The sequence below is a fragment of the Colias croceus genome, chromosome 18 (assembly GCF_905220415.1).
Source record: "Colias croceus chromosome 18, ilColCroc2.1".
NCBI lineage: Eukaryota > Metazoa > Arthropoda > Insecta > Lepidoptera > Pieridae > Colias > Colias croceus.
This window is the reverse complement of record NC_059554.1, coordinates 9,538,908-9,549,652: the sequence shown is the minus strand read 5'-3', so window position 1 is coordinate 9,549,652 and position 10,745 is coordinate 9,538,908.

Here is a 10,745-nt window from a genome sequence, read left to right as displayed (position 1 = left end):
TATCCGTCCAGTGCCAATATCAACTAGAACTGTAGGGAATAGCGATACATACATACATTTCTCGTGTTTGCTTGGTCCCTGTTTTCATTGCTTTGGACTCGTGGAACACAAATTATATGTTGCTAACGTGAAGTTCGTGGAAGTTCGCATGATATTAATATTTGCAAGCAAGCTGGTCGCGGCTTGACTCTCATATTTTTTAGTAGTTACATAACACTTATGTAGATGTATCACATTAAAATTTACAATCTGACTTTACTAATGTTTAAGATTAGTTACAAATTTTATCCCCCTATTTTACCCTCATAGTAATTAAATTGCAAAAACAAAGAGAAATGCTACTTGCATTGTTTAAGTTCATATCCTGAATTAAACTACACCATGCAATTTCTTCGATAAAAGAATCAGTTTAACGTATTCCTGAGAGCGTAAATAAAAAAACAGATTGATGATCACATTAATTACCTACATACTAATAATTGTGGTAACATTTTATAGTTACAAATTACTTCTCTGTTCTCTTTCATAAAGTATCTAACAGTATTTAATGCAAACTTCACAATTCCTTGGACCAAGCCCGTGACCGTTAAAATTAACATTAACAAATTAGCTGATTAAGCATCCAAAGGACCCAATTAGTGAATTGGAATTATAAAATTTCGCTTAACGTATCGCCATCTGGCGCTTTGTGATCTCCTTTTTATTGTAATGAATTTACAATTTACGATTACTGTTTTATCAGGGATAATAGTATGTTCATTAATGTGTTAATTATATTTTGAGTGGCTGAAATCGGTTATTAAAGTTTAGAAAACGAAGTTAATGTGGTTTTGATAATCAAATTCTATTCTACCGTATATAAGGGCAATGTACACAATGAGGTAAATAAAAAGAGTCCTTAAAATAAAATACGTCTAGTCGTGCCAAAAATATACATCAGTCTATAAATGTGGGATGATAAGGTGAGATGTACGATTAATTGATGTTTATTAACGTGTGTAAGATTAGTTTCTGAACGATGATTAGAATGAAAGAACGATAGACTATGATTGAATCAATGAGAGAATGTGAAGTAATGAGCGAATGAGGAATGATCTGTCTCTTTTCATTGGGATCGTGGGTGAAGACGGCTGTTTCTCTGTAAGATGTTTTCTAAAAATTAAGATTGTGGTCCGAAAATAAATCTCAAGAAGTTCAAAGTGTTTTTCATTTAGCCCCGATCCTACAATCTTGGGGGCTCGTCCAATTGAAAGAGGAAAATCGAAGATTACGACGGAAAGACGATCGGCGGGAAAGTAAGGTTATCTCACCGGGCGAGGCGGCGCGGCGTGGTACAACTTTTCATGCTAATAAGACGACGAAGACTAATAAGACGTATTCCAATAAGACGACAACTATAAGAAAGACGCAAAGATGGGAAGAAAGGATAAGAGAAACAGCAGCAGTTTTAATATTGAAGACGAAGGACGAAAAGAATTTAAACAAAATGGCGGCGACACACAGCAGCAACAGAACACACTATTCATGACGGCGGACCTTATACCGAAATTTACCGGACAAGACTCTAATTACCCTGTACAAAAGTGGATTCAAGATATCGAAGATAATGGATTAATATTTCAGTGGACACCATTACAGCAACTTCTTGTTGCCAGGCGATCACTTAGTGGGACGGCGCTTCTTTGGCTTAAATCGGAACGACCATTTAAGACATGGCAGGAGCTGGCGGAAGAAATATTAAAGGAATTTCCATCTACGTGGGATACGAAAACGGTACATGAATTAATGAGTGCGAGAAAAAAACAGGCGAATGAAAGCTGCATTGATTATCTACTTATCATGAAGGAGATGGGTAAGCGCGGCAAATTAGCGGATTACGTGACTATAAAGTACATAGTTGACGGTATTATCGATGATGAATCCAGTAAGATTATGCTATATGGGATTAAAACGTACGCGGAATTAAAAGAAAAGCTGAAAATTTATGAGTTATTGAAGTCAAAAACAAAGAAAATTAGTACCAGTCAAGACCGTCAAGAAAAGCCTACAAGTGTATATTCGAATTCATCTCATGTAAGAAACACATTACGTTGTTATAATTGTGGTGATCACGGGCATGCCTCATCAAGCTGCCCTAATAAAGAAAAAGGAGCTAAATGTTTTCGTTGTAACTCATACGGACATATAGCATCAGCATGTGATTTGAAAAAAACAGGTGCATCAAAATTTCAAAGTAGAAGCATTCATAAACAAGATGGCGTCAGCGCAAGCGGCGGCGATAAGAACGAAATTCCATCGCAACAAATCGGAAGTATGAAAAGAACGATGTTCGGATCTATCGGCGAATCAGGTTCCGATCTGAAGTTTGTCGGTCAAGATGGCGGCATAAGAAATATTGAACGAATGATTGATTATGATTGCAATGAAGTTTCTATTGATCAGTTGACAGATGACAAGTCTCAACAGGTTATGAAGATTGTAAACAATGACGAAATAACAAAGAAAAGTGAAGAAAAACGTTTGAAAAAAATTGTTTTGAATAATACTGAAACCACAGCGCTCATGGACAGTGGTAGCGACGTGAATTTGATCAACGAGGACGTTTATTTATCGATGTGTACACCAAAATACGACGACAATGTTGTACTCACCGGTCTTGGCAGTGCAAAAGTTAAAACACTTGGACATTGTATTGTGAAGTTACGAATCGACGGGCGTGATTTCGAACAAGAGACATTTTATATTGTACCTAATAACTGTATGCCTTACCGTGCTATTGTAGGTCGTGCGTTCTTGAGCAATGTTGTTATGGTAATGGATGAAGGAACAGTGTTTGTTTTTCCGAAAGGTGAAAGTTGGATGACGAAAATTAATTGTTTTTTTTCTACTGTTGATCTTGTAGGTACAGTAAGTAATGAAAGTGTGAAAGATGAAGTAGTGAGGTTAGTTGACAGCTACAAGCCACAGCAAACAAAGGAAGCTCCAGTGGAACTGAAAATAACTTTGATGGACGAGACACCTGTTGCACAGCGGCCACGCAGACTGTCACCTAAGGAGCAGCACGAGGTCGACCAGCAGATACAAGAATGGTTAAAAGACGGCATTATAAGGGTAAGTTATTCAGATTTTGCTAGTCCTCTGGTATTGGTAAAAAAGAAAGACGGTTCAATTAGGATTTGTATTGATTATAGACTGTTAAACAAAAAGATTTTAAAGGATGAATATCCTCTTCCAATAGTAGACGATCTTATAGATAAATTAGCAAGCGCTAAAGTATATTCAGCCTTAGATTTAAAGAATGGATATTTTCATTTGAAAATAAATGAAGAGTCATGCAAATATACAGCTTTTGTCACTCCGACAGGACAATATGAATTTTTGAGAGCACCATTTGGCTTAGCTACTTGTCCTAAAGTGTTCATGAGATTAATTACAACAATTTTCAGAGATATGATTGCATCGGGAATTATTATAATATTCATCGATGATTTGTTAATTCCAGCTCGAGACGAACAGCAAGCTGTTATGAGATTGAAACAAGTTTTACAAAGAGCATCAGAATATGGATTGAATATCAACTGGAAGAAGTCGCAGCTGTTAGTAAAGAGAGTTGAGTATCTTGGACATGTGATTGAAAATGGAACGGTCATGCCTTCCCCTGAAAAGACTGAAGCTGTACTCAAATTTCCAGAACCACAGAATATCAAGCAGTTACATAGTTTCTTAGGACTGTGCTCATATTTTCGAAAGTTTATTGAAAATTATGCTCAGATTGCTCAACCACTTACAGATTTATTGAAGAAAGATGCAAATTTTAAATTTTATGATGAACACAGATTAGTTTTTAACATGCTTAAACAGAGTTTAACAAGTTCACCTGTACTCAAGATTTATGATTTTAAAGATGAAACAGAATTACACACGGATGCGTCAAGTGTAGCATATTCAGCAATTTTAATGCAAAGGAGTAGAGAAGACGGAGAACTGCATCCTGTTCATTTCATGAGTCGTAGAACATCGGAGGCAGAAAGCAAGTTCACAAGTTATGAATTGGAAGCTTTAGCCATCATAGAAGGAGTTAAAAAGTTCAGACATTACTTACATGGTAAACCTTTTAAGATTGTAACAGACTGCAAAGCATTTGAGATGACTTTAAAGAAGAAAGACTTGGTGCAATGTACTAGAGTAGCAAGATGGATTTTACTTCTGCAAGATTATGAATTTACTGTTGAACATCGCAGCGGTAGTAAGATGCGACATACCGATGCATTGAGTCGAAATCCATATGTGTCTACAATTACTATGGACCTGCATAAAGAATTACAATGCGCACAGGAGAGCGACGACGGTTTGAAAGCTATTAATTCTGTGCCTCCAGTGAATAAGGGAATAACTCAAAAACATCACTTTTCAGGAGAGACAAAAAACTATATATCAACACTAAATCTTTATAACTTCAAATTTTTAAGCTTGTATGGGGGTAAGATATGATGTTAGACTTTAGTTTTACATATAAACAGATATTTTAACAACCCCATAAATATACTTTTTTCGTGTTTTTTTGTAGTTGTGGCCTTATGAACGAGTACTTCATGGAATAACTCAATGTATTCACATAATTTTTTTTTTGCTCTTTGCAATATAACGACTTATGCCCTAAAGCACTATGTTCATAGTCGCATAACACGACTTATATTATTGCCAGTTTTGGTTTTATAGAAATAATGCGACTTATCATGCTTGAAATTTGTGTACTTTATGACTCAATTGAAGCCTTTTAGTGGAACAACCATGCATGTAGCTTGAAAAACGAGTGAAATCAACGGATTTTTTAACGTTATTAGATATAATAAAAACAAAACAACATTTAGGTGTTTATGCATTTAACCCTAGAAGTCCAATCTACGTAAATTTGATGTACACCGCGGCGAAATATCTTTGTCTTTTCTATATTTACCATCGAATCACTTCGAAATCCAGAAACAACTCATTAGCCGTCGAGACCTAGCAGTACATAGTTGGCTCTTCCCGGTAAATTCCGCCATTTTGTAGTAAAGAGGATGTTGTACGTCATTTTGACGTATAATTGGGCTTTTCGTAACTTTAACGATTGTTTAAAAAATTTATTTTGTGATTTATTTGAATATTTTTTTTCCAAGTCACGTTTTACATGATATAGTATTATATACTATAAGTATATTGAGTATAAAATAGGATCCAGAAAACTTTAACACTAGGACGAAAAGCCTTCAATTTTAGTAAATGACTGTTGTCCTCTGCTGGATTTGGACTCCAAGAAAGAGGATTGGGTGGCTGAGATGTTGTCTGGTGGTTATAAACGAATATGTGTTATACATTGAGGATACAAGCACTATAAAGAGTTAAGAGAAGCTCGAAAACCATATTCCTGTATGTTAAGTTACCTTACAGGGAAAGTTATAGGTGGTCTGTGGCGATATTTTACGGCATGATATGAAATTTTAACAATTTCTATATCTTATAATATCAAAATAATATAGATAAATAAAGAAAAAACAATGAGCCGCAGAGATTTTATGAAAAAATTAAGCACAGATTTGAAGGTGCCTTGGATGCAAATACGACTTGAAGAGACTCTACAAGACTGGTTATAATTTTTTTTTCTATGCGTCTATAATTATAGTATTATTGGTTAGATTAAATTAAAAAAAAAAGATTAAAAACTAGTTATTTTTTATAAAACTTACCCAATTATAAGAAGAAAATATAAGTTTAACATTATTGTTGGCTTTTTTAGATAATTCAATAATTATCGTTCTGTATTTATATAAACAAAGAGTATAATATCATTAAATGCACTTAATGTGTTAATTAAAACTGTATTTTTATCTATTGCAAAAAATAGTTAATTTCCATAGAAATATTATTAGTATTCCAAGTTGATTGATAAATACCTTTTTTTTTAAATATAAAGATTTATTGTTGCATATTTATTGAAAAAACGATTGAAAAATATTATTAAGCAAAAAGAAATAGTGTCTGTTGTTTCCGTGCAGTATTCAAATAGACCAATTACAACACGGCATTAATGCGAAACTATCTCATGTCGTCACTTGAACCAATGACACTAAGAGTTGTTCCTTTATGCTCATGTTAGAAAAATGACACAAATGCGTTTATATACTAAAATAGTGTTAGCACGGATGGAACAAAATGAATTATGTCTTTATTCAAAAAGTATAACTACACATACGTCCTCGTGTTCGTGGGTTATTTTGACTCGAGATGAATAGTTCCTTTGCGATTGCCTAAAATGATGGATAAGGTAACTTATACCGTTAATCACACCCTACTTATACCGTTTGGGTCATTCGAAAAAATGGGTTAGGATGCAGCTAGAGATATGTCCTTTTGATATGTTGTGTATTTTGACGAGCTGAATCCAATGGTGCAATAAAAACCAAAGGGAATAACTCGTCTTACTCCCTTATTCACTGGAGGCACAGTATTGATGTCCTGCAAGACGGAAAGACATACAATGACTACTATATTTATCAAGGCTTACTACGTAAAGGGCCAGAGCAGTCCCTTGTAGTTCCCAGAAAAATGGAGGATTTTATTATAAGAAAAGCACATGAAAATGGACATTTTGGAAAAAAGAAGACTACAGAACTGATAAGTAAAGATTATTATATTGAAAACTTAGAGAAGAAGGTAACTGATCTATTGGCGTCATGTGTTCCTTGTATCTTGGGCAGCAGAAAAGAAGGTAAACAAGAAGGCTATTTACATCCTATTTCTAAAGAAGAAGGACCCCTGCACACTTTACACTGTGATCACATAGGGCCTCTAGCGGAGACAAAGAAAAAGTATAATTACATACTCTTTTTTTTTTTTTTTTTTTTTTTTACTTAGGATAGGGAAGCGCTTGACCACAATCTCGCCTGATGGAAAGCTGAGATGCGGTCTAAGATGGTACGCGCTTCCCTAGTAGGTACCGGTTCACTCTTCGCTTGAAGACCCCCATATTGTACTCGTCGGGGAACACAGATTTAGGAAGCGCGTTCCAGTCCCTTGCGGTTCGAATGAAGAATGTAGAATCGAACCGCTTAGTCCGGGTACATGGAACGTCCACCATATGGCGATGCCTAGAATCTGTGCGCCTCGACGATCGATGGAAGAACGGGGATGGCGGAACAAGTTCGTGAAGTTCCGCAGCGCACTCACCAAAGTGTATCCGGTAAAAAACCGATAAGCTGGCCACTCTGCGACGATGAGCGAGGCTCTGGAGTTTTTACTTAGACTATCTTTATAGTTACTCACTATTGTGGATGGTTTCACAAAATTTGTATGGATATTCCCAGTGAAGACGGTATCAGCTAAAGAAACTATAGAGAAAATGGAGATTTTACAACAGACATTTGGTAATCCAGCCAGAATAGTAAGCGATAGAGGAGCAGCATTCACGAGTAAAGATTTTGAAGAGTATTGTGAGCAAGAAGGAATCCAGCACATTAAAATCACAACAGGAGTGCCAAGAGGGAATGGTCAGGTTGAACGTATTCACCGCACAATGATATCAGTACTTACCAAGATGAGTATAGAGCAGCCTACTCACTGGTATAAGCACACAAGTAAGTTGCAAAGAGCACTAAATAGTACTTACCAGAGAAGCATCAAAACAACACCTTTTGAACTGCTTACTGGAGTAAAGATGCGACAAAAAGAAGATATTGAACTCGTACATATGCTAGAAGAAGAATATGTATCTAGTTTTATAGCTCAGAGAGAAGAAACAAGAATGAAAGCAAAAGAACAGATTTTAAGAATACAAGAAGAAAATAAGAAACATTATAACAAGAAAAGGAAACCTAGTATACAATACAACGTAGGAGATTTGGTTGCTATTAAGAAGACTCAATTTGGAACATCTATGAAGTTAAAAGCAAAATTTATTGGTCCATATAAGATTACAGGCATAAAGGGAAATGACAGGTATGATGTTGAAAAAGTTTTTGATACTGGAGAGGGATCCAAGAAGACATCTTCTTGTGCTGAATTTATGAAGAAATGGTCTGATCGAGTTTGAGGTAAAAATACTGTTTCATATTTTTGTCTTAACATTTTTATCTGTTTCAGGTTATTCTGATGACTTATATTTTCTATAATAAAATAATGTGTATGAAAGACTATGCTTGAAAGAAAGGTGGAAGATTTGTTTATTTTATAAGATTTATTGCTCAAGTTTATTATCTTGTGATACATGTTAAAGTTGTATGTGTTAACTACACTACTAAGAAGGAAAGGTTATGGGTTAAATAAAACAATAAGGTTTATTGTTTAAAGTCTTTATTTATATTTTGTGTAACAAGGAGTAAGAAAATTTTTTTTTCTTTAAGTTTTTTAAACTAAGTTACTATGGAAAAGTTTTCTGTAATGTTTTGTAAGTTTTGATTTTATTTGAAAATGTAATGTTTTCTTAAGGGTTTATTTTGTTATGAGTATTTAAAGTAGAACGGTACCATTGTTTTTGTTTAAGTTGAAAGTTTTAAAGTGTAAAGAAACTTGTAAGATTTTGTTTTTTGTTTAATTTAAAGTCTTAACATTTAAAGATATTTGTAAGTTTTTGTTTATGCGGAAAGTTTAAAAAATTTAAAGATGTGTAAAATGTATAATTGTTTATGTTAAACGGTGTTATGATGACTGATGATGGAAGATGATGATGAATGACTGATGACTGTGTGTGCATGTCTGAGGGCAGACATGGTGCAGGAATGGCCGAGTGTGGGATGATAAGGTGAGATGTACGATTAATTGATGTTTATTAACGTGTGTAAGATTAGTTTCTGAACGATGATTAGAATGAAAGAACGATAGACTATGATTGAATCAATGAGAGAATGTGAAGTAATGAGCGAATGAGGAATGATCTGTCTCTTTTCATTGGGATCGTGGGTGAAGACGGCTGTTTCTCTGTAAGATGTTTTCTAAAAATTAAGATTGTGGTCCGAAAATAAATCTCAAGAAGTTCAAAGTGTTTTTCATTTAGCCCCGATCCTACATAAATAATATATGAATTCATATTTAAAAATGTCTTGTATAGCAATAGACTGGTCTAAATAAAAAATAAACCCTATTTTGTGAACGAAGAATTTAGCTGCAGATATTTATGTTGATTGACTGTGTTATATTTAACACACGTGGGTTGAAAACCAGTAAATTGTATACAGAAATACGTATGATAATTTAAAATAAATACTAGTTAATTTGAGCTGTAAATTCATTGTGTGCGACCACGACGTTCTGTGCCCTCATAAATCTACTGCTTAGAGCAGTCGGTAATTAGGTATACTGTGATGCTGAGCTTACACGAGCGAGACGAGACAATGTTATTTCTAATACCATGTGATTTATTGTTTAATTCGGGCAAGAATATGTTTTTAGCTCATTGGGACTGTTCTGCTTTTAGTTTGGAATGCAGTTTAGGTTGCACAATTGGAGGAGAGAAAATTCGGTTGAGAATGTTGTATTTTTTTTACTCCATTCTCTCTCACTCACGCAATTATAGTTTGTAATTTAAAATAACGAAAACGTATTGTTTCCTATCTAATTCGCACATGTATGATGCAAACGAATATATAATGTAATTAAGAACAGAAATATAACTTTCTAACGTTTATTCTGATTCTAAATTCTCAGGAGTATGCCGGAATTATAACAGATTCATTATCTATATTATATTAAATCAATGATACTTTACAAGCATTAAATATTGTCCCCATATTCTGCATAAGGCTCTACTCGACCCACAAAAAGGGTCATTCACAGATCGTTAAACTTGCATCCTTAAAAATACATAAACTCAATATTTCGTTACAAAGACATCCTCAAATAAAAGTAAACAAAAAAGCGAAATAACCCTACATTATACGGAATATAGTCCCCAGGTGACCGTTGAGCGAATGACCGAACGAATGAAGGAAATGAATGGGCCGGCCCAGTTAATGGGCGACGTCAAGACTTCTTTGTGGAATAAAACAAATACGGGTAATACATATTTATTACGAAGTGTACTTGAAGTGGTCGGGTTTTTGATAGGTACGCTTGTGAAGTTGTTCCTCCAGTGAATACAGAGAATCCTCTGTCGTATCTACTCTCAAATTGAAAGGAAGTAAAGAGTCCTCTATACTGTAAAAATCTGTTCATGTTCTCGCATTCGCTTTCGGATATATTATGCGTTTTAATTTATCAACTGCTAGTCTAGCAGTTGGTTAACGCTTTGCAGATAGGTACTGCTATATCACTAGATACATACAAAGTATATTATAATACTATAGATCCGTTAAAGGAAGAAAGTGTCGTGTGTGTATAAGAAGCATGAATAATTCCGATTGTCAAACAATGTGTAAAGTTACATACAATTTATAAATCTATTTCGTAATATGAAAAATATTTCAATTAGTTTCTTATATTACTGTTGGAATAATATAATATTAGTTCTAGCTCTCTTTTTACATAGGTATATTTATTTTTATGTGTCATCAGCAGCTATCTGCTTACCAGTAAAATCACTTACAGCTGAAATAATAAAGTAAAAGAGCTTAATAAGTACTGTTTTTTTATATACGATCTAGAATCTGTAACTACATTCTTGCAAATAAATATAATTTGAATTTGAATTTGAATTTAAAAACAAAATTCTCGAGAAAATCTGTTTATTTTCACATCGAGTGCCTTGATACAAAAGAGCTCAACATAAAACAATA